The sequence below is a fragment of the Schistocerca serialis genome, chromosome 3 (assembly GCF_023864345.2).
Source record: "Schistocerca serialis cubense isolate TAMUIC-IGC-003099 chromosome 3, iqSchSeri2.2, whole genome shotgun sequence".
NCBI lineage: Eukaryota > Metazoa > Arthropoda > Insecta > Orthoptera > Acrididae > Schistocerca > Schistocerca serialis.
This window is the reverse complement of record NC_064640.1, coordinates 371,151,249-371,177,562: the sequence shown is the minus strand read 5'-3', so window position 1 is coordinate 371,177,562 and position 26,314 is coordinate 371,151,249. Positions and strand designations below refer to the sequence as shown.

Genomic DNA, 26,314 nt, shown 5'->3' with positions numbered 1-26,314 from the left:
CATGCAAGTGCTTGGATTTGCGAGTGGATTGAGCTGATTGGCTAATGTCATTGCTAATTATATCAGAAATTACGCTCTTATCCAATTTTTTCTTAACAATTATTTCTCAGCACAACCCACCCTGCAACACTTTTCAAACTGTTTCTGACCACCCTGTAAATTCATACATAATATAAAAATGGATATACGTATATACAGTCACGTATATACACTCCAAAAAGGAGTTGTGCGACATAAACGAAAGTAGGCGTGTACCTGCATCGGCGTGACGTCTATTCAGATTTCAAATCAGTCGCATAAGAGTGGCGCTAGTAGCGCCAATATGAGGATGCAAATCAGGCTTGCTTTAAATACTCGCTGTAACGGCCGTGGGCGTTTGTTTTCTTTGAGATAGGACGTGATGAGTTGATGTTAGTCATGAGTGCCTTTAAGGCGACAAAGACACCGTTATCAACACCTCACTGAGTTTGAACGAGCTCGTGTAATAGGGATTACGAGAAGCAGAAGACTTGCCAAGAATGTAGCCACTGTATATGATTGCTGGCATCGGTGGTCATGAGAATGTACGGCCGCGTGAAAACGCGGCTCCGGACGACCAAGTGACAGTACCGAGAGGGAAGACCGTCGTGTTCTGCAAATGGCTCTGGCGCAGCGTACTGCATCTGCAGCAGCAATTTGAGCAGCTTTTGGCACCGCAGTAACACAACGAACTGTTACTTATTGGTTACCTCAAGGACGGCTCCGAGCCAAATGCCCTGTAGGGTGCATTCCACTGATTACTGAATATACTACAGTAAAAATTCGCTATTTGCCCCAAATAGTAAATGTAGTAGTGTCTCATACATTAGCTGTTGTGTTTAACAATACGATCTTCCTCTTTCTTTTTATTCCTGATTCTTCGGTCAACGTTTCTCTGGTAATAACGCTACGAACACTATTCGGTGGGAGTAACGAAAAAGATCCGAATAGCGGTAAAGCATGTTGTGACAAAGGATCATTTGTGTGTTGCTTATTCTCTTATTACTCCCGTCGTATTATGTAATTCTGTTGGCCTTCGGTATTCACCCTGTAGTTGTTGCTAGAACCGTTCACAGGCAATGTTGGGTTATTCTTGTGAATGGAAGCAGAGCTCGTTACGAGCGTACAAAAGTCGCGCCCTTTCGCACAAAACCTCACCTCTCAAGAAAGGCATGGGCTATCGGTTTGCTCTCGCTCAACAACCAAGTCTCATAATTTTACTTCCTTCTCCTTGACCTTTAGCAGAATTCCTTCACGAATGTACCAGCGCGAGAAAAAAATAAATACTGTAGTCGCATCCTGATGATACTTATTTCGATCTTAAACTAGTCAGCTTGTAGCAGGATGACCTCATTTTACATTTCAGTATGATCATTGTTGCAGTTCCTGGAAGAATTGTGAGACTGCGAACTGTTCACACATTTCCGGTATTTTAAAAAGAGAGTGTTGTTAGACATACATTGGTGTGCAATACTTAAGGACGAAAGTAACTTTCTCATGACGTGTCAGTTCCAAGCAACGTAACTCTATGAAACTAGGACCATAGAGAGATCTGCGACAATGTAGTGCAGAAGGTAACTGAAAGAAATACGAAGTGAGACGCACAGCAATGACACTGTTATTCAAAAACAATAACTACACTGAAATCATCGCTGTTTGTAAATGTCTCCCGGACATTACAAAAGGCGGGACATTGTTCTTAATAGGATACGTGATCACGACGGACGGTAATGCATGCTCTGCCACGATGGCCAGAAGGCTAGTAAGGAGTTGTTGTGGTAGGCCCATCCATTCCTCCACTAGCGCTGTTGACCACTGGTGGATGGTCGTTGGTGCCTGGGGATGTGCTGTAATATGTCTCCCCAGAGCATCCCACACGGGCTCGCTCGATCGGATTTAAGTCAAGGGAACGTGCAGGCCATTCCATTCTCCGAATATCCTCTCGTTCCAAGAGCATTTTCACCTGCGCAACTCGGTGCCATCGCGCGTTGTCATCCATAAACTTGAAGCCAGGGCCGAATGCACCCTGGGAAATGGGGAAGGACTGCAGTGTCACAATGACGTTGACAGATTATTGTGCCGTGATCAAAGATATGGAGGTCTGTCAGTGCTGGACGTAACCTCATATGACGTGAGGTGGGAACACGTAATGTACTCAGGCACACTGTCGAAGATGATCGTTTTGGTGGTCCAGGTGTAATGGTGTGGGGAGGCATAATGTTGCGTGGGTGCTCAGGCCTCCACAACTTTGAACATGGTATACTCACCGGTCAACGTTATTGTAATACTATACTGATGATCATAATGCTATCTGGTTTGTGGGGCGCTCAACCGCAAGGTCATCAGCGCCCGTACAAAGCCCCAATTTTTACACAGTCCAATTTTTTACGCAGTCCAATCCAGCTACTGTTACGAAAGATGATGATGATGAAATGATGGGGACAACACCAACACCGAGTCCCCGGGCAGAGAAAAACCGCAACCTGGCCGGGAATCGAACCTGGAATCCCATGATCCAGAGGCAGCAACGCCAACCACTAGACCACGAGCTGCGGACAGTGTGATACTATACTCCTTCCTGATGTGTATCGTTTCAAGGTCATTTCCCATTCTGACCTTTTTTTTTTTTTTTTTTTTTTTTTTTTTTTACAACTAACTATGCGCTGTCGCATCAAACTGCGCAGATGGAGGAGCTCTTGGAGTTAGAAAATATTCGGCGAATGGACTGGCCCGTCCGTTTCCCTGACTTAAAACTCATCGAGAACATACTGAATGCGTGGGGGGAGACGAATTGCAGCACGTCCAAATGTACCAAAGACCATCCGGCACCTGTGAACAGCGCTAGGTAGCGTTTTCCAACAATAAGGGAACGTCCTCAGAAAAATCACGGAATTTATAAAATAAGAGCTTTATTTGATACCAGCTGACTACCTGAAGTAGTCCGGGTATATCCAGTACTTATTCCAAAGTTTCCTTAGTCCATCTCCCGCTTCCCCCTGTCTCTGTCCACGTCCCCCTCCCACTCCCTCCTTCTCCCTCTATGTGCACGCATCTCCTCCTTTCCGCTTCCTGTCTGTTCATCTCTTCCTCCCTCTTCTCTCTCCGCGTTATCATCTACACCCCAGAAGGAGGCCGGTGGTTCTTATCCAGACGGTATTTCTTACCAGATAATAAATAATATGTGAAGCAAACTTGCTTTAACTTGGTCCGGGCGCTTAGGAGGAGATTTTTACCCAAAGCTTTGCTAGCGTAACACATGGTTAATACACTATGTGATCAAAAGTATCCGGACACCTGGTTGAAAATGACTTAAGAGTTCGTGGCGCCCTCCGTCGGTAATTCTGGAATTCAATATGGTGTTGGCCCACCCTCAGCCTTGATGACAGCTTCCACTCTCGCAGGCATAGGCCCTACGTTCAGGCAAGTGCTGGAAGATTTCTTGTGGAATGGCAGCCCATTCTTGCAGTGCTGCCCTGGGGAGATGTATTGTAGTCGAACGGTAAGGCCTGGCACAAAGTCGGCGTTCCAAAACATTCCAAATGTTTTCTATAGGCTTCAGGTCAGGACTCTGTGCAGGCCAGTCCATTACAGGGATGTTTTTGTCGTGTAATCACTCCGCCACAGGCCGTGCATTATGAACAGGTGGTCGATCGTGTTGAAAGATGCAAACGCTGTCCCTGAATACCTCTTCAACAGTGGTAAGCAAGAATGTGCTTAAAACATCAGTGTAGGCCTGTGCTGTGATATTGTCACACAAAACAACAAGGGGTGCAAGCCCCCTCCATGAAAAACACGTCCACACCTTAACACCACCGCCTCCGAATTTTACTGTTGGCACTACACACGCTGGCAGATGACGTTCACAGGGCAGTCGCCATATCCACACCCTGTCATCGGATCGCCACATTGTGGACCGTGATTCGTCACTCCACACAACGTTATCCCACTGTTCAATCTTCCAATGTTTACGCTCCTTACACCGAGCAAGGCATCGTTAGGCATTTACTGGCGTGATGTGTGGCTTATGAGCAGCCCCTCGACCATGAAATCCAAGTTTTCTCACCTCCTAACTGTCATAGTATTGTATGGAACTGGGGACCTAGAAACGACGGAGAGGCTTTGTCCCCTTCGGTAGCCCTCAGTGGTTCACAACTCCACAACAGGCTGCAGCAGTCCACTCACCCCACCGCCGCCCCATACCACACCCAGGGTTATTGTGCGGTTCGGCCCCCAGTGGACCCCACTCTCGCCCTCTTCCCCCCCTCCCCCCTCTCCCTCACTGTGTTGTACGACATGGTCGACCTTAATATTCATTCTTTCCGTCAATTTTCTGTACTTCCAAGAAGTATTTCAACTGGCAACATTGCCGGCATACCTTTCACTGACTGCCTGGCGTCTAATCTGCCAGTGACACCAGTGATTCAGGGCTTCCTTTCAGAAAGAAACTACCAAGTCGTTCTTAACGGGACGAAATCGACAGAGGTATAGCTGATATCGGAAGTTCCCCCGAGGGAGTGGTACAGTGTCGTGTGTTAACAGTATCTGCAAATGATCTAGAGGACAATGTCGGAAGCTCCATGATGCTGTTAGCAGACGATGCAGATGTCTAAAAAGTAGCAACTTCAGAGGGCTATAGCGAAATTCACAAAAACCTACGGGGAACGATAACTGGTACAGAATCTGACAGTTGATGCTCAACCTAAATAAATGTAACGTACTGTGTATAAATAAGCGAAAAAATCCATTTCTGTTTGATTACCTCACTGGTGATAAATTAATGGAGCATTAACAAGCGTAAAATACCAAGCAGCAACCGTTCGGAGCGAGCTAAAGTAGAACGACGAGGTAACACTAATTGTCGGGTTAGCTGATACCAGAATGGAATTCGTTGAAAGTATCTTAAAGATATTTAATTCGCCAATGAAAACGGCAGGTTACGAATCAGATGTAAGACCGATTCCTGAATATTGCTCGTCACCCTGGGAGAACTACCAGATTTGATTAGGAGAAGCGATAGAGAAGATCCAACGAAATATGGTATGTTTCGTCAAGGAGTCGTTTAGTAAGCACGAGAGCGTCGGGGATATGCTCAATAAACTGCAGTGGCAAATGCTACAAGAGAGGCGTTGTGTATCGCATAGAACTTTACTGTTTACATTTCGGGAGCGTTGTTGTTGTTGTGATCTTCAGTCCTGAGACTGGTTTGATGCAGCTCTCCATGCTACTCTATCCTGTGCAAGCTTCTTCATCTCCCAGTACTTACTGCAACCTACATCCTTCTGAATCTGCTTAGTGTATTCATCTCTTGGTCTCCCTCTACGATTTTTACCCTCCACGCTGCCTTCCAATGCTAAATTTGTGATCCCCTGATGCCTCAGAACTTGTCATACCGACCGGTCCCTTCTTCATGTCAAGGTGTGCCACAAACTCCTCCCCAATTCTATTCAATACCTCCTCATTAGTTATGTGATCTACCCATCTAATCTTCAGCACTTCGAAAGCTTCTATTCTCTTCTTGTCCAAACTATTTATCGTCCATGTTTCACTTCCATACATGGCTACACTCCATACAAATACTTTCAGAAACGACTTCCTGACACTTAAATCTATACTCGATGTTAACAAATTTCTCTTCTTCAAAAACGCTTTCCTTGCCATTGCCATTCTACATTTTGTATCCTCTCTACTTCGACCATCATCAGTTATTTTGCTCCCCAAATAGCGTACGTTTCAAAAATAATAAAGGAACGTATTAACTCCTCCTGCGCACTATTCGCGAAGTGTCCACGACGAGAAAATGATAGATTTTGGAGGTCATATGGAGGTTTATCAACATTCTTCCTTCCATCACGCCACTCGCGAGTGGAACGGATATTATAGTGCTACCAAAGTACCCTCCGCCACATACCGTAACGTAGCCTTCACTGTATATATGTATGTAGAATATCCCGTCACATGTAATATCATCCAGATGCGTTTGTTGTGCCATCCTGCTTCTCCGCTAATCTAATAATGTTGCACGTAACACACAGCTTGTTACGTAAACACACAGAATCACTAAAGCGAAGTCCATTTCCCATACACACTGCTGCATTGCTGCAGGGACATCAGTCAGGCTTTACGTGGTTTCGTGTGATCCACCACAGCTTAGTGTAAACAGTTTCTCCATTATACAATGATTTTTCACGAACCTGCAAGATCCAGGACTTGCGGATATGAAGGCACGAAGACATTAGCCAGCAAATGAGGCTTCTGATAACGATTTTGTATCTATGATGGTCATGGCGAATCGTGTGAGATTTGTGGACTCTGGGGAACAGTTAAGAGATGCATAATGTTCGTAATTACCTCAAACCATGTCACACGTGAATACCATACGGGTACATTACGTACTGTCTTCAGGATGTGTGAAATGTTCCTGCAATAGACAAAGGAACAAACACTGTACATATTCTTGCTACATTAGGCGCAAATACACTTTATTCCACACATGTATAAATTGATACATATTTTTACGTAATCATTGTCGTATGGTATTAACCGTTATCGGAACCGTGATTATTATCGGCAGGAAGGAAGTCCTCCGATGTCCCTGTCGGAAACTTCGAGTTTTGGTGGCTTCACATTTCTGCTTCGCAAAACAATCAGCTTTTATAGTCAATGAGTCTATGACGCGAAGTTTGCTGTTCGGAGCGACTTGACAAACTTTCGGGCTTAATTCTTCCATCAGTGTACTTATTTTGTTGTCACACGAACATTTTCAGCGATGGAAACTTGCGCCACTATTTGACGAGCCGGTAAGTAACCTAAAACACTAAGTCACACAAGACAGACCTTCCGCAAGTTTCGTCGATGTCGTGCTACGCCGCATAATTCTCGACATGTTGATAATATGTTTAGTGTCAGCATCTGTAGCAGCCTTCAGTGAATTTGTTTGCCGTTCTGTTCGGTACGGCTTCCATATACAAGTATTTCCCAAGGAAATGACTACAGCACAATGTATTTCATTTTATATATATGCAATTGCGGCACACAAAATCGAAATCAAACATCGTCGCTATGGTCGTGACGTCTGCTAATAGTGTTCGTAGTGTTATATACGAAATAATTCGTGTACGGTGTGTGTAGAGCGTGCAATGACTGGGAGTGAGAAATGAACGAATAATGTAGCATTAGCCTTTAACCTTATTAAATAACTTCTTTGCAAAATAGTATTTTAAGTTAGGAATAAACCGAATGAGGTAGCAGTGTTTTAAACAGAAATGGACTTGTGTTCATCTGGCCACGCTGATTTAGGTTTTCCGTGGTTTTCATAAAGTAAAAAAAAAAGAAAACAAGCATCCGAACCGGCCTTGATGAGCCAACAGTACCGACCATTCGCCGTGTCATCCTCGGCCATTAGGCGCTACCGGATGCGGGTACGGAGGGGCATGTGTTCAGCACACCGCTTTACCGGTCGTTGTCAATTTTCGTAACCGGTGGTGCTACTTCTCAGTCCAATAGCTCCTCAGTTGTCTTCCCTAAATTACACTCTAGAACTAAATCAAATGATGCACCGCGAAGGAGTTAAAATTGGTCAAAAATTGATATCCATACAGGTATCGACGGAAAACGCAAAATTGTAAACTTTCGCGACCGATGGATGAATCTGCGACGCTGGAGCGCAGTGTCACCGTGCAGTTGGCAAGGATAGCAAACAGCAGACATGTCGATACCAGGGCATGAATTTTTGTGAATTTCATTCCATGTACTCTGTTGGACAGTAACTATGGCTCGCGAATAGGTGAGTAAACGATATACACAGCTGTTAACATTTGACACACAACGTGTAGTCGGGCGCAAAGAAGCCTGTTGGATCAATCGCCGAATCGCTCGACGGTTAGTGGGATACGATTCCACTATTCGACGATATAGGCAGGAATGGGTGAACCGCGGCCGAACACAGCTTCAAGAAGAAAGCGATCCACCTAGAAGGACGACAGAACGTGAGGACCGAGCAATCGTCAGAGAGGCACACAGAGGCCCGGATTCATCATATCATCGATCGGAAGTGCAACTGGTGCTCCAGTGATCACAAAGACCATTAAATGGCGGCTTACAGGAAGGGGACTCAGTTGACGGCGCCTCTTGCGCCGACTACCATTGATCACTGTACACTTGCAAGCCCATTTGTGGTGGTGTAGCCGGCCGGAGTGGCCAAGCGGTTCTAGGCACTACAGTCCGGAACCGCGCGACCGCTACGATCGCAGGTTCGAATCCTGCCTCGGGCATCGATGTGTGTGATGTCCTTAGGTTAGTTAGGTTTAAGTAGTTCTAAGTTCTAGGGGACTGATGACCTCAGAAGTTAAGTCCCATAGTGCTCAGAGCCATTTGAACAATTTTTTTTGTGGTGATGTAGGGCACACCCGACCTGGACTCTCATTGACTGGAGTAGAATTGTCTTCAGTGGTAAACCCTCCTTCGAATTCTCCCCCAATGACCAGCGAAAACGTGTATGGAGACGCCCCGGACAGCACTGGGATAACAACCTGACTGTCGCCGCCCATACGACCAGACAGGCAGGAGTGATGGTTTGGGGTGTCATTTCTTTTCATAGCATGACCGCTTTGGTTGTCACCCGCACCACCCTTACAGCACAACGGTGCGTCGACGAATTTCTACACCCCGTTTTGTTGTCCTTCATGACACGCCATTTTGGGCTTACATTTCAGTTATATAATTCAAGCCCGTACACGGCGAGATTTTCTGCTGCTTGTCTTCCTGCTTGCAAACCCTACCTTGGCAAGTAACGTCGCCGGATCTCTCCCAATTGATGAAGTTTGGAGCATTATGGGCAGGACCCTTCAACAAGCTCAGGATTTTGACGATGTAACGCACCAGTTGGACAGAATTCGGCACGTTATCCCTCAGGTGAACTTCCAACAACTCAGTCAATCAATGCAAAGCCGAATGACTGCGTTCTTAAGGGCCGAAAATGCACCAACGTGTTATTAGCTTGCTCAGTTTGTGAGCTCTTTCTCTTGAATAAATCGTCCAATTTTTCTGAACTGTAATCATTTGTTTGTCTGTACATGCACATCACATCTACCGATTTCCGTCGCGTTTGGATAATTCCTTTGTGAAGCGTCTTTCTTTTGTCTTAGAATGTACTTCAGGCAAATGCGAGGATGGTTCGTACTACAAGAGCACGGCCGACTACCTGTCCCACCCTTGTCAAACTAAACCTGTTGGTATGTGAATGCCTCTATGCATGAAATGCGTTATATTTGTTGTACTACCAAGACATGTCCAGTATCCTTGTGAAAGTGATCTAGGGATGAAAAAAGCTATAACTGCTACTAATACTACTAGTAGTACCAGCAGAAGCGGGAAACTGGACCTTGCCCGACATATCCTGTTAAGTTTCGTCATGAATTTTTTTGTTCACTGGGAATTTCGACCTGGTATTCAGTTCAGTCCAGCACAAACGTGTACAGATGTCGATAACAGAGACCCTTGAGCTTTATGCTGGCGAATCATTGTTCTAAACAATTCCGATAAAACAGATAATAAACCAGGGCGGAGCGATGCAATGAAGCAGTGTCCTCGTGCGAGGCAAGATAATCCTCGTCGAGACAGTGGTATAAATTTTGTATGGAGACCGCTCATGTAGTTTCTTACGTAAGAGCACAATCGATACGTTCACGTGCTCTTGTTTAGCCCATGTAACTGCTCCATGCCTAATGACCACGCTGTTAGCAGACTGTATCCAGTAACAAACAGGCAGAAGGGGAAACAAGTATGTGCCATTTTACTTCTGTGGCGATACTACTTAGATCAATTCTTACAGATGTGACGATGGTGATGGTGACTGCGTTGGATACATTATAGAAAGTACCAAAGGCCATTATTAACTCCTGTTTTACATAATTTGACACAAATATGAGTAAAACAACTGAAAACTGACCTACAAAAGATTAAAATGTTGGATGCTCATCCACAAGTCGAACACAGTCACAGATTATTTAAAACATTTCTTAATGGAAACACTGTGATAACACACAAAAAAAGCGTTATTCTTAGAATGGTTGAGCATAAATCGAAATTGCCGAAAATGCGACCGCAGTATAATACCTGTTTATGGACCTATAGTCTAGGATGTAACCCTGAGTTACGAACTAGACTGAATTTATTAACTGGTTGGTTCAAATGGCTCTGAGCACTATGGGACTTAACTTCTCAGGTCATCAGTCCCCTAGAACTTAGAATTACTTAAACCTAACTAACCTAAGGACATCACACACATCCATGCCCGAGGCAGGATTCGAACCTGCGACCGTAGCGGTCGCGCGGTTCCAGACTGTAGTGACTAGAACCGCTCGGCCACTCCGACCGGCGAATTTATTAACTCATATATATTTTAAGTGTAGTGATTACAGCCATTTAGGTATTTCTTAATCTGTTTCATTGTTAATTAAAACAAAATTTAGTCATCTCTAAGCCGTTACATTTTGTGACACAGTGGTTAGCATGCTGGTTTATTTTTTGGGAGGAGAGGGATTTAAACCATTGTGCTACCATCCTGTTTTCGGGTTTTCCGTGGTTTCCCTAAATCGATGAAGGCGATTGCCCGAACGGTTCTTTTGAGAAGGATACGATTAATTTCCTTCCCCATCCTTTCCCTGTCTGTACTTGTGCTCGGGCTACTGACATCATTTAGGGGCAAGTAAATTACGAAATAGTCGGGTGTATTGCGGAATCCAATCGTTTAAGATCCACGATATTTCGGCGAACAACCGTTCAGCCATTATCAAGTGGTGCTGTTGGAATGAAGTGTCTGCTGCTGCGTGCTGACGGTATTTATACCTGCCTGTCCAGAGTTTGGACCTTGCCGACCTCGCGCCGTGCTGTATGCCGGCGGAAGGGGAGGGGGGGGGGATGTCCGGCTACGATGGTGGTGGTGAACTGGGGGGAGGGGGGAGGAGTCGCCTTCCGCCCACCGCCTCTGTCGCATCTCGCATCCGGATGCCGGGTTCCGCTTTGATGGAGTTGAATATTGGCTCCCGTGCCTTGCTCTGTTGGAAGCCCCCGTCCCTGTTAATTAAATTATCAGTCACACGGATATCAATTACCTCTTTGAAAATGCAGACCCAAAATTTATCGGTGGTAGCCAGGTCTTTCATTTGCTGGTAATTCATTTTATGTCCACTTTCAGTGGAATATTCCGCTATCACAGACGTATTGAACTGCAATAAGCGGGTGTGTCACTCATGTTCTGTACGAACATTTTCAGTTGTGAGGATCATTTGTCCAGTATAAGTTTTTCCGCACTCACACGGAACTCGGTACACCCTCGTTTTTTTAAGACCCAGGTTGTCTTTCACTTTCCATAATAAAGCTCGTATTGGCTGGCGGGTGTAAAACTGGCGTTATGTGGCGTTTTCGCAGTAGTCTTCCAGTTTTTACGACACATTGCCAGCAAACGGTATGAAAGCGGTCTTCTTGTCGCCTTCTGTCGTGTTTTCGTTCCCCATGTCGTTCTTGGAGCTCTTGCGTTGCAGGACCGTCCGAATCTGCCGGTTGCTGTATCTATTCTCGTGGAAGACAGATTCCAAGTGCCGCAGATCTGCCGTCAGACTTCTTTCGTCCGAAATGGAGTATGCCCTGTGTAATAGGGTGTTGAGCACTCTGTTCTGCGAGGGATGATGGCAGCTGGAGACATGGAGATATAAATCCGTATGTCCTGTCCAGGGGTATACAATGTGGGCAAGCGAGACTCCGGGCCTACACTGAATGAGGACGTCGAGAAAATAAAGTTTGCAATCATTTTCTATTTCCATGGTAAACTGACAGATTTCATGAATGAAATTCAGATGTTTTCCGTGCTTCGGACTAGACCAAGCTGAATTGACAGGTATTTGCGATCCGACTATTTTGCGACTATATCGCTTCATGCGATACAGCAGCCATGAGAAATACGAGGGGACTTCGAAAAGTAGGTTATAAATGCCATCCCACGTTAAGACAATTGTGCAGGAGTGAAGCACTGCCAGAAGAGAGTATAGGTTCTGGGTTTCCTGAAGACAGTTATGCTGCAGTACAACGCACTGCAAGGTCGAAGTACGCGGAACAGAACCATTAAAGTGGGCAAGACGTTCAGATTGCACATAGATTCACCATGAACTTCTGGCGGTATAAGGTCAAAGTGCAGTGTCGCGTCCAGTCTTAGTGGTCTGGTGCCACCAACTGGTAGAATAATCCGACCACAGTTCACAGGGATTTGGTGACTACGATAAAAAAAAGTGCCATGTATCTGTGTCACTTTGATGTGTAGTGCAGCATTCATTAATAGTCACTTGGTCTGGATAATAATGTGAAACTTACTTTTGTGGTCCCTTGTATATGAAATAATTATGTACTCTAACATAAAAAACAACACACCATGATTGAATTATCTGAATAGGACAGAAATCGGTAGATTTAGCGTACATGTACAGACAAACAAATTATTATAATGACAGAAAAAAGGTGATTTATTTGACAGGAAGAGCTTCACAAATTGAGCAAGTTAGCAACGTGTTGGTCCACCTCTGGCCCTTATGCAAGCTGTTATTCGGCTTGGCGTTGATTGATAGAGTTTTGAATGTCCTGGTTGGAGGTCTCTGCCCGTAACGCTCCAAATGTACTCAGTTTGCGAGAGATACAGCGGCCTTGCTGGGCGAGGTAGGGTTTGGCAAGCACGAAGACACGGCAGCAGAAAACCTCGCCGTAAGCGGGCGGGCATTATCTTGCTGAAATATAAGCCAGGATGGCTTCCCATGAAGGGCAACAAATTGGGGCGTAGAATATCGTGAACGAACCTTTGTTCTGCAAGTATGCCGTGGATAAGAGGCAAAGGAGTCCTGCTATGAAACGAAATGGTAACCCAGACCAACAGTCCTGGCTGTCAGGCTGTATGGCGGGTGACAGGTTGTTATCCCACTACTGTCTGGCGCGTACCCAGACATGTCTTCACTGACCATCGGGGCTCAGCCCGAAGCTGTACTCATCACTGAAAACAATTCTGCTCCAGTCAACGGGCTTCCAGGTCCCTACGATCAGCAGAGCTGTGTCTGATGGTGTCCTGGAAAGCTATGGCATACCCTCCTGACTGCCTCTCTCCACATTTCCCGATAACCCGGTGTGACGGTCTGGGATGCCATTTCATTTCATAGCAGGACCTTGTTGGTTGTCATCCGCGCCACCATTACATCACAGCGGTGCGTCGGCGATATTCTACGCCGCGTTGGCAAGCTATCCTGGACTTACTTTTCAGCGAGTCAGTGCCCGACCGCACATGGCGAGTTTCTACTACTTGTCTTCGTGCTTGCCAAATGCCCTCTTAGCCAGAGGGATCGCCAGATCTCGCCCCAGTTGAGAACGTTTGGAGCATTATGGGCAGGGCCCTCCAAGCATTCTGGATTTGGAAGATCTAACGCGCCAGGTGGACAAAGATTGGCACGATATCCCACAGAAGGATGTCCAACAACTCTATCGATCAATGCTAAGCCGATTAATGCTTGTATGATAGTCAGAGGATAACCAATACGTTGTTGACCAGCTCAATTCGTGAAACTCCTTCTCTTGAATAAATCATCCAATTTTTATGAAAATGTAAGCAGTTGTTTGCCAGTACATCTACGTCACACCTACCGATTTCCGTCCCACTCGCATAATTCCTTCGTGATATGTGCTTTTTTGCCTCAGAGTGTAAATTACATCTACAGTATGTTGTTACTACCTGTGTAAATAAGGTAGACATTACAGTAGTAGTGGGCCATACCACAAACGTCCTGAAATAAATTGGGAAACCACCTGGAACTCCATTCTGGCCAATTCTTCAATACATAATGTGTTACAACCCTTGGATTTCAACTATACCCCATATGCCTACCTAAAACCAGCTACGACAAGACGATGATTTTATTGTCACAAGACATCGTTATTACTCTGCAATGTTCAACCCTTTAGCGATTAAAAATATTAAAGGAGCATTTTGTGGTAACAAAAATTTAAGCAATAATTATAATGAAAAGAAAAAAAATGCAGTTTAACGTACGGCTAATGTCACAGAGATAGAGCTTTCTGTCAGGGAAAATGCAAATCAAGATGCCAGCGGGGTTTGAAGCATGTTCCTCCCAAATACTGACAGTCTTAAACACAGGCTGATTATTATAGTGCATGTAAACGTTCAGGGCTTGACAAAAATATGGAAACATCAAAAACAACACAGTGCATTACACGCCTAATGCGGTGTAGGAAGCCCGTTGGCATTCAAAACTGCTTCCAGTCGTCTTGGAAAGGATAAATACAGTTTTCGTATAGTTTTTGAGGCAATCTTATGAAAATCTTCCTGCAAAATAGTGGCAAGTTCAAGTAAAGATGATGGAGGTGGATACCGATCGCGCTTCCTTCTCTTCAAAGCTGATCACAGAGCTCAGAAATTTCTGATCTGGTGACTGTGATCATCAGGAGAGATGCGACGATTCATCCCCGTCCTCACAAAAGCTGTCCTGTGTGGACAGGGATCCTATCGTCTTTGGACACAGAATCACTACTAGGCAACATACATTATCCCATGGGATGGACCTGATCAATCAAAGCGGTCACATAAACCTTGCCAGTAACACGACCGTGCAGTGTAACCATGGGTCCGATGGAATACCACGATATGGCTAACGAAATCATCACCTCCGTCATGTTTCACTCTTGGGGCGTAAACTCGGCCAGAAGTTGAAAAGAATGTGAAACAAAGCGCATTCGACCAAATGAATTTTTTCAATTGCTCCATAGTGCAGGTTTTTATGGCTTCAGCACCACGTTTGCCTGTTCCGGGCATTTGCATCTCTGTCGAGTGGATTTGGAATTCCAGCTCACCCTGCAACTACCTGCTTATGGAGTTCCCTTCATTACGGTTTGGTTAGTGCTACATTCAGTTCCGCATTGACTTTTGCAGCAGTCGTCACTTTATCTTCCGTCAAAATCCTCTCCAATGATCGCCTGTGACGATCACTCAACACAAAATTTCATCCGCGTTGTGACTTAGCGGATCACATTTTTCCGCTTTCCCTTTATGCAGTACTAATCTTCGACGTGGTGCCGTCTGAAACACCAAACACTGCAGTTACCTTCATCTACATCTACATCTACACTCCGCAAGCCACCTGACGGCGTGTGTCGGAGAGTACCTTGAGTACCTCTATCGGTTCTCCCTTCTATTCCAGTCTCGTATTGTTCGTTGAAAGAAGGATTGTCGGTGTGCCTCCGTGTGGGCTCTAATCTCTCTGATTTTATCCTCATGGTCTCTTCGCGAGATATACGTAGGAGGTAGCAATATATTGCTTGACTCCTCGGTGGAGGTATGTTCTCGAAACTTCAACAAAAGCCCGTACCGAGCTACTGAGCGTCTCTCCTGCAGAGTCTTCCACTGGAGTTTATCTATCATCTCCGTAACGCTTCCGCGATTACTAAATGATCCTGTAACAAAGCGCGCTGCTCTCCGTTGGATCTTCTCTATCTCTTCTATCAACCCTATCTGCTACGGATCCCACACTGCTGAGCAGTATTCAAGCAGTGGGCGAACAAGTGTACTGTAACCTACTTCCTTTGTTTTCGGATTGCATTTCCTTAGGATTCTTCCAATGAATCTCAGTCTGGCATCTGCTTTACCGACGATCAACTTTATATGATCATTCCATTTTAAACCACTCCTAATGCGTACTCCTAGATATTTTATGGAATTAACTGCTTCCAGTTGCTGACCTGCTATATTGTAGCTAAATGATAAGGGATCTTTCTTTCTATGTATTCACAGCACATTACACTTGTCTACATTGAGATTCAATTGCCATTCCCTGCACCATGCGTCAATTGGCTGCAGATCCTCCTGCATTTCAGTACAATTTTCCGTTGTTACAACCTCTCGATATACTACAGCATCATCCGCAAAAAGCCTCAGTGAACTCCCGATGTCATCCACAAGGTCATTTATGTATATTGTGAATAGTAACGGTCCTACGACACTCCCCTGCGGCACACCGAAATCACTCTTACTTCGGAAAACTTCTCTCCATTGAGAATGACATGCTGCGTTCTGTTATCTAGGAACTCTTTAATCCAATCACACAATTGGTCTGATAGTCCATTTGCTCTTACTTTGTTCTTTAAACGGCTGTGGGGAACTGTATCGAACGCCTTGCGGAAGTCAAGAAATAATGGTTCAAATGGCTCTGAGCACTATGGGACTCAACTGCTGAGGTCATTAGTACCCTAGAACTTAGAACTAGTTAAACCTAACTAACCTAAGGACATCACAAACATCCATGCCCGAGGCAGGATTCGAACCTGCGACCGTAGCGGTCTTGCGGTTCTAGACTGCAGCGCCTTTAACCGCACGGCCACTTCGGCCGGCGCGGAAGTCAAGAAACACGGCATCTACCTGGGAACCCGTGTCTATGGCCCTCTGAGTCTCGTGGACGAATAGCGCGAGCTGGGTTTCACACGTTCGTCTTTTTCGAAACCCATGCTGATTCCTACAGAGTAGATTTCTAGTCTCCAGAAAAGTCATTATACTCGAACTTGGATACGAAAGCACCCTCCCCCCCCCCCCCCCCCCATAGGAACACTAGCAATTAGCCCACCTTGGAATTCACATAGCTCCGACTTCGCAGAACACTGTTCTGGTCACGATTGACTCTCCCAACATGTAGAGGACATTTGGACATTTCACAGGTGTCGCTCATGGTGAAATACAACAGCGTAACCTGCATCTGCATTTATTTTCAAGACGGCATTTCTCGTGGTGTTTCCATATTTTTGTCCAACCCCTGTATATCATAAATGAAAATACAGGATGATCATTAATTTATCACTGGAATATTAACAACTTGATTTCATATTTCAGCAATCATACCCGCGCGAAAGTTCGAGCCTTAATTCCGATAATACACAGATATGAGCTACTGAAAATAAAGCTTTTAAGCACCGGTTTGTCACTCGCTCCACCTAATGCTCGAGCGTCAAATGTTATACAGTGGAATGAGTAATAGGTTTGTAAATTACTGTTTTGACGTTGGGTACCTGCGTTGTTCACTGCGTCGAAGTACGTGGTTTGTAACCTGTAGCTTGTAGCAGATATCTCTTTGCTTTGAAAATTTTAATGTTGCGATTCACAAACGCAGCGGAAATGAATAACACGAATTACTGTCTCATTAAAGAAGTAGCGTAGCGCTATTTAGCTGTTAACATCACAGTTGTTCGTTATTTTCTTTGGATTTTAAAATGGCACTTTTAAAGTGAAATACATATGCAGGAGATAATGATATTAATCGAAGTGATAGATCAGATTATATTATAAATCGAAAATCATTAACCTCATTGCATAATAGTTGTTTAGTTGCTTAGTTTTGTTCATTTTGATTTTGGTCATCAATACTAGAATATCGTTAAATAATACTGAAGGGAAACGCGCATGAGGTTGATATATTACATACTCATATAACTTATTATTTTTCGCATAAATTACGTGTTCTCGAAAATAATTTCAAAACACGTTTGGCAGATATGTCCCCCTCCCGCCTCCTCTTCCGTCGCCTTCTACATCCCGCGAAATGGACTGGTGGGCGAAAGCTTAAAAGCTGTACTTTGAGTAGGGCATAACTGCTTACCATCAAAATAGTGGCCCAATTTTCGCCCAGGATCGATTGCTGGGGCTGATATCGTGCATAAGTGTTTTTTTCTCTTTAAAATATGAGGTCAGGCAGGTGACGTTTCCTTGTGAGTCTATGCTACTTCGGATAACTGCACTCCACACTGAAATTAACGGTGATGTGAAACGTGGTTTTGAATGCTTTTAGAGACAGCTTTGTTGGGGTCAAATATTGAATGAGAGTAGAAACCTGTCAACCAGCATGACGCTAAATAACAAGTAATTCAGTTGGAACAGAAAACAAAAGCTGGGCATTCGAATACGAGTCACAACTAGCACGATATTTTCTACAGCTATCAGCCGAGACAAGACTTCTCCATTAGGCTGCTTCTTGAAAGCTGCTGATAGCGTTTTCTGATCGACCTGTCTGGCTGAACTACAGCAGGGGTCGGCAACACGTCGCGAGTGCTTATTTGGCAGATCGCGTGAGTACTGAGAGTGCAAAAGAAAAAATGTTGAACTGAAATTACAGTTGCTTTTCGTAGCACTGAAAATGCACTCTCGTTCGACCAATGTTCGTTTTGTTTGTTGACAAACGCGTAGAACTGCTACCAACATTTATCCTGAACGTCTAAAACATACCTAACGAAGTCTCTTCGCATAAGTTCAGTTAGCTGCCACCTGCGCGCCACTCGTTGCTACATTATTTCATTTATCTTTGCGTATTACTGGTTAGGTAGTGCTGGGAGAATTCAGTAAATTTCATGCCATTACGGTTCGCTACCAACATCAGAGATATAACAGTGCGTGGAGCGGACGTTGACAGAACGCTGTAAATAGTTTGTGTGTGCTGTCAGCACTGAGCATGCACACATGCTGACACCCTTTGCGAGAACGTCGTCACAATTCACCACGAGAAAGTGAATGTTTTCTCAAAGTCTGTGCTTAGTCATCAGGGAGATTTTGTTACTAAGATCTTCAAACGTGGTCTTGTATCAAGAAAATAATACGTAGCGCAACACCTCAGGAATACTGAGTTGTAATAAAAACTCTTAAAATTTATCATTTTCATTCCGAATAGGAACATCAGCTTTTCGTAACAGAAAGAAATGGTGTATGCATTTGTTAATTTTGTCAAGCTACTACTGCATTTGTGAAAAAGCCAAATGTCGGAAGACATTTCAAAACTGTGCAACCAAGTGTGAAAACCAAGTTTCCTTTGTATGTGAGCTAAGCAACGAAAAAATCAAGAATCTTAAAAATCGCTAAAGTTTTCACCGCAAACTGTTCACAAAAACAATACACAGGTATGTTGATGCCACTCTTGCTTCTTATAGTGTTTAAAATGCATTGGCGAAAAGGAGGAAACTCTTTGAAAATAGTGAATTCGTAGAAGAAGCATTTCGAGGAGCTACTGAGGAACTGTTTCAGAATTTTAAAAACAAGCCTGAAAAAATAGTGGCTGTCACCGAACCCCTTCAAGTTTCATCAAGAACTGTCACAAGAAGAGTTGGAACAATGTCTAATGCTGTTTTTCTGAACTGAAAGCGTACTTGGATGAGTTGTTATTTTTCAATGTAATTAGATGATTTCAGTGATGCAACAGCCACTGCTCACTTCCCAGTTTTTGTAACGATGATTTTTAATAACTTTACTCTCAAAGAAGAACTTATGAAAGTAATTTCTTGGATGTCCATAGAAGAGGAGAAGGTATATTTTTGGCCGTAAAGCAACTCATCCTATCTGAGAAAATTACTATTCACGAACTTGTAAACATTACTACAGATGCAGCTCCAGACTTAGAAGGTTCTAAAGATGGTTTTCTCGGTCAGTGCCGAAGAGGTGAAAGTTTTCCACAGTTTGTAACGTATCACTATTTTCCACCAGCAATCTCTATGTGGAAAATTTTTAAACTTGAATGAAACTATGACAGCTGTTGTTAAAATAGCCTACAAACTTAGGTGTCACTCTTTTCGTAATAGGCTTTTCAAAGATTTGCCAGACGAATTAGAACTGCAATATGGTGATTTACTTCTGCATGTCGAGGTGCGCAGGCTCAGTAAGGGAAAAGTATTTGCACGTCTCCACAACGTTGTACCGGCTATCAAATTATTTTTGCAATAACTAGAAAATACTGTATTGAAGATCCACTCTTGCTTAAGAATATAGCTTTCTAAATTGACCAACAGAAAAACTTATGGAGCCAAATTTGAAATTTCAAGGTAATGACAAAAATACTGCTGACATATCTGAAGTAAATTCTTTTACCGATAAATTGTGATTATGGCAGTCTGCCTTTCAAAACACTTTACAATTATGAAGACCCAAACAGAAGAAAGTGAGATAACTTATGATAGTGTAGGTCACGAAACGGTGATCTCCAATTTGAGGGATGATTTCAACGACCGGTTTACAGATTTCAAAGATATCTGTGGTAACCCAGTATGTATCTTTCCCTTTGGCTAATCTTGAACTACTGAATATATCTTCTGCCACTGAAAATGTAGGACGGCAAGACAATAATCGACTTCTGCCCATGTACGGAACAGCATTGCAGCACCAAATGTCCTGATTGCCTCACTGATTCGTGCTCGACGGGTAGGAATGTCATTAACTGATGTTGTGTACACGGGGGATTTAATGGAGTGACATCAGGAGACCGTCACGACCCATCCTCCTCTCAGGAAATCTCATTCAGCATTTCCTGCACATACAGGGGTGTACCACCGTGCTGGAATATGATTGAAGAATGCAGCTCTTCGATTTCTGGTAGCGAGAACTGTTTGAGCACGTCTGGGTAAACATTTACCGTTATGGATTTCACTACGAAGAAAAGTGGGTCTTTCGCCTTGTGCATTAAGTCTCACCAAACATTAAGCTTCGGGCTATCACGGATGTATTCGCACGTATTGTGTGGGTTTTTGGAGCCCCAGGTCCTAATATTTTTGTGACTCCATTGTCCAGAAATGTAGAACATTGCTTGCTCTGAAAACAGGCACTTTTTCAGAGAGTCATAGACAGCGCTTGTGGACTCCTATACAGGGTGTTACAAAAAGGTGCGGCCAAACTTTCAGGAAACATTCTTCACACACAAAGAAAGAAAATATGTTATGTGGACATGTGTCCGGAAACGCTTACTTTCCATGTTAGAGCTCATTTTATTACTTCTCTTCAAATCACATTAATCATGGAAAGGAAACACACGGCAACAGAACGTACCAGCGTGACTTCAAATACTTTGTTACCGGAAATGTTCAAAATGTCCTCCGTTAGCGAGGATACATGCATTCACCCTCCGTCGCATGGAATCCTTGATGCGCTGATGCAGCCCTGGAGAATGGCGTATTGTATCACAGCCGTCCACAATACCACCACGAAGAGTCTCTACATTTGGTACCGGGGTTGCGTAGACAAGAGCTTTCAAATGCCCCCATAAATGAAAGTCAAGAGGGTTGAGGTCACGAGAGCGTGGAGGCCATGGAATTGGCCCGCCTCTACCAATCCATCGAATCTGTTGTTGAGAAGCGTACGAACACTTCGACTGAAATGTGCAGGAGCTCCATCGTGCATGAACCACATGTTGTGTCGTACTTGTAAAGGCACATGTTCTAGCAACACAGGTAGAGTATCCCGTATGAAATCATGATAACGTGCTCCATTGAGCGTAGGTGGAAGAACATGGGGCCCAATCAAGACATCACCAACAATGCCTGCCCAAACGTTCACAGAAAATCTGTATTGATGACGTGATTGCACAATTGCGTGCGGATTCTCGTCAGCCCACACATGTTGATTGTGAAAATTTACAATTTGATCACGTTGGAATGAAGCCTCATCCGTAAAGAGAACATTTGCACTGAAATGAGGATTGACACATTGTTGGATGAACCATTCGCAGAAATGTACCCGTGGAGACCATACAGCTGCTGATAGTGCCTGCACACGCTGTACATGGTATGGAAACAACTGGTTCTCCCGTAGCACTCCCCATACAGTGACGTGGTCAACATTACCTTGTACAGCAGCAACTTCTCTGACGCTGACATTGGGGTTATCGTCAACTGCACGAAAAATTGCCTCGTCCATTGCAGGTGTCCTCGTCGTTCTAGGTCTTCCCCAGTCGTGAGTCATAGGGTGGAATGTTCCGTGCTCCCTAAGACGCCGATCAATTGCTTCGAACGTCTTCCTGTCGGGACACCTTCGTTCTGGAAATCTGTCTTGATACAAACGTACCGCGCCACGGCTATTGCCCCGTGCTAAACCATACATCAAATGGGCATCTGCCAACTCCGCATTTGTAAACATTGCACTGACTGCAAAACCACGTTCGTGATGAACACTAACCTGTTGATGCTACGTACTGATGTGCTTGATGCTAGTACTGTAGAGCAATGAGTCGCATGTCAACACAAGAACCGAAGTCAACATTACCTTCCTTCAATTGGGCCAACTGGCGGTGAATCGAGGAAGTACAGCACATACTGACGAAACTAAAATGAGCTCTAACATGGAAATTAAGCGTTTCCGGACACATGTCCACATAACATATTTTCTTTCTTTGTGTGTGAGGAATGTTTCCTGAAAGTTTGGCCGTACCTTTTTGTAACACCCTGTATAGGACACGCGAATGCATACCGCAGAGTACGATTGTTTGGCTGCAATGTTTGGACTATTTGCACTTTGTATAAAAAGGCGTAACCGCTCAAGTTACATTTCATCTATGTCCACTAGAAAGACAGCCCGTGGCGCGTACGTCACAGCACGTGACACTGCAGGTCTTACGAATGCCAGCAGCCGTCCCCGGCAGGGAGCGAGTATCTATTTCAGAGGAGTTCAATAATTTTTGAGTGCTCTTTTAAATGCATGCAAGGTCTCGATAGCGCAAGACAAAGTTAAGATCTTTAGCGAGTACCTTTTCCATTACGTATTGATTTCCCGTGGGCCCTGCACAGCGTCGGTCGTTCACGAAGTGTGGCGGATAAGCCGACTAGTGTGACGTCACATGTCCGTTGCGATGACCGTATTTCTCTTGGGCCACGATATTATGGACAGTTGATTTTGTTTCCTCAAATTGGAGTGATGTATGACGAACTGACTTCTGGGGGTTGCGTGGAAATGCAGCTTTTACCCTGTCAAAACATTGCTGAAACACAGCGTAACATCACTTTGAGGAAGATATTTGACAATTTCTGCCTCTTTAAAGCTTTTGAACCAAATCATTATACTTATTTCTACCAGTGATGCCCTCCCATGCTGGAGTCGATATTCCGTTCTACTCGTGTCACAGGTTTCGATTCTGCATGTCAGATAACAAACTGCGCCTTCTCCGGATATGTCGCTATTTTGATCCAAGCAAAATGTGCAACAAATGGCAAAGAAATACAGCTTTGAGAGATGCTAAATGTTTTACAATAAACCACGAGTCTCTCTAATTGTTTACAAGTCATGATTTTTCGAAATGATCGTGGGACTTTATGGAGACCCTGTTCTTTTGCTTTCAAAATATTAGATGATAGAGGTGAAGACTTTGGTTGTGAACATCGATAGATGGCTGTCCCATATATCTAGATGATATTCCCATTCATCTTTGTCGATTTATTAACTGAAATTAAGAGCCAGAATTATTTCACAGCGTGTTTGGAATGTTCTGAAGGTGCAGCGTCAGTTGTTCACAGAATAAATCTAGATACAGGGTGTTTCAAAAATGACCGGTATATTTGAAACGGCAATAAAAACTAAACGAGCAGCGATGGAAATACACCGTTTGTTGCAATATGCTTGGGACAACAGTACATTTTCAGGCGGACAAACTTTCGAAATTACAGTAGTTACAATTTTCAACAACAGATGGCGCTGCAAGTGATGTGAAAGATATAGAAGACAACGCAGTCTGTGGGTGCGCCATTCTGTACGTCGTCTTTCTGCTGTAAGCGTGTGCTGTTCACAACGTGCAAGTGTGCTGTAGACAACATGGTTTATTCCTTAGAACAGAGGATTTTTCTGGTGTTGGAATTCCACCGCCTAGAACACAGTGTTGTTGCAACAAGACGAAGTTTTCAACGGAGGTTTAATGTAACCAAAGGACCGAAAAGCGATACAATAAAGGATCGGTTTGAAAAATTTCAACGGACTGGGAACGTGACGGATGAACGTGCTGGAAAGGTAGGGCGACCGCGTACGGCAACCACAGAGGGCAACGCACAGCTAGTGCAGCAGGTGATCCAACAGCGGCCTCGGGTTTCCGTTCGCCGTGTTGCAGCTGCGGTCCAAATGACGCCAACGTCCACGTATCGTCTCATGCGCCAGAGTTTACACCTCTATCCATACAAAATTCAAACGCGGCAACCCCTCAGCGCCGCTATCATTGCTGCACGAGAGACATTCGCTAACGATATAGTGCACAGGATTGATGACGGCGATATGCATGTGGGCAGCATTTGGTTTACTGACGAAGCTTATTTTTACCTGGACGGCTTCGTCAATAAACAGAACTGGCGCATATGGGGAACCGAAAAGCCCCATGTTGCAGTCCCATCGTCCCTGCATCCTCAAAAAGTACTGGTCTGGGCCGCCATTTCTTCCAAAGAAATCATTGGCCCATTTTTCAGATCCGAAACGATTACTGCATCACGCTATCTGGACATTCTTCGTGAATTTGTGGCCGTACAAACTGCCTTAGACGACACTGCGAACACCTCGCGGTTTATGCAAGATGGTGCCCGGCCACATCGCACGGCCGACATCTTTAATTTCCTGAATGAATATTTCGATTATTCCTTTGGGCTATCCGAAACATACAGGAGGCGGTGTGGATTGGCCTCCCTATTCGCCAGACATGAACCCCTGTGACTTCTTTCTGTGGGGACACTTGAAAGACCAGGTGTACCGCCAGAATCCAGAAAAAATTGAACAGCTGAAGCAGTACATCTCATCTGCATGTGAAGCCATTCCGCCAGACACGTTGTCAAAGGTTTCGGGTAATTTCATTCAGAGACTACGCCATATTATTGCTACGCATGGTGGATATGTGGAAAATATCGTACTATAGAGTTTCCCAGACCGCAGCGCCATCTGTTGTTGAAAATTGTAACTACTGTAATTTCGAAAGTTTGTCTGCCTGAAAATGTACTGTTGTCCCAAGCATATTGCAACAAACGGTGTATTTCTATCGCTGCTCGTTTAGTTTTTATTGCCGTTTCAAATATACCGGTCATTTTTGAAACACCCTGTATAATGCAGCCGCTATCTAAGTCGCCGCTAGGGCTCCGGTACCGATAGTATGATCAAAACATGTGCCTCGGTAATCATATCAGTGCAATTAGTAGTCACGCAGCGTCCTTGCATACATCAATACGGAATTCTGCCAGCCACATAGAACAGTGGCGTCAGTGAGCAACGCTGCGAAACTGCAGCTTTCTACCGCTAGCTGTGTGGTGCCTACGCCTCGTGTATGTGTGTGAATTCCTAAGGGATCAAACAGCTGAGACCATCGGTCCCTAGACTTACACACTACTTAAACTAATTTATGCTAGTAACGACACACCCAGACTCGACCATACGGCGGGAGGGGTCGCGCAATCCGTGACATAGCTACGCTTCATCCCCCAACACAGGTGTGTTTCATTTCTAAGAAACCAAGTTTTCAATTTAATTTGCGAATAATTTTCAAGTGTTGATCCTTTTATATGCTTCTCAAGTGTTCCTTTGTGTATGTGTGTGTGTGTGTGTGTGTGTGTGTGTGTGTGTGTGTGTGTGTGTGTGTGTGTTTTAAAGAGGCAGTTTTTCAGTTTCATCTCATTGATGTGCAATACGAATATCAACGGACCTATTTTACTGTCTTGGGCACGCCGCATACACTGAAGCGCAAAAGAAACTGGTATACGTATGCGTATTAAAATACAGAGATATGTAAACAGGCAGAAGATGGCATTGCGGTCGTCAACGCCAATATAAGATAGGTGTCTGGCGCAGTTGTTGATTCGGTTACTCTTGCTACAGTGGCAGGTTATCAAGATTTAAGTGAGTTTGAACGTGGTGGTACAGTTGGCGCACCGGCGATAGGACTCGGCATCTCCGAGGTAGCGATGAAGTGGGGCTTTCCCGTGCAACTATTTCACGAGTGTACCGTGAATATCAGGAATCCGGTAAAACAATGAATCTCCGACATCGCAGTGGCGGGAGAAAGGTCCTGCAAGAACGCGACCAACGAGGACTGAAGAGAATCGTTCAGCGTGACAGAAGTGCAACCCTTTAGCAAATTGCTGCAGATTTCAATGCTGGGCCATCAACAAGTGACAGCGTGCAAACCATTCAACGAAACATTATCGATATGGGCTTCGGAGCCGAAAGGCCCTTGATGACTGCCCGACACAAAACTTTACGATTCGCCTGGGCCCGTCAGCACCGACATTGGACTGTTGATGACTAGAAACATGTTGCCTCGTCGGACGAATCTCGTTTCAAATTGTATCGAATGCATGGACGTGTGCAGGTATGGAGAGAACCTCATGAATCCATTGACCTGCAAGCCGGCCGAAGTGGCCGTGCGGTTCTAGGCGCTGCAGTCTGGAACCGCGAGACCGCTACGTTCGCAGGTTCAAATCCTGCCTCGGGCATGGATGTGTGTGATGT

At 44.5% G+C, this 26,314-nt stretch overlaps 1 protein-coding gene across 1 annotated transcript in view; it reads left to right on the top strand.

Moving 5' to 3' along the window:
* LOC126470192 (rho guanine nucleotide exchange factor 17) overlaps positions 1–26,314 on the top strand; it is a 649,655-nt gene that overhangs the window by 179,565 nt on the left and 443,776 nt on the right. The gene's annotated exons all lie outside the window — the stretch shown is intronic.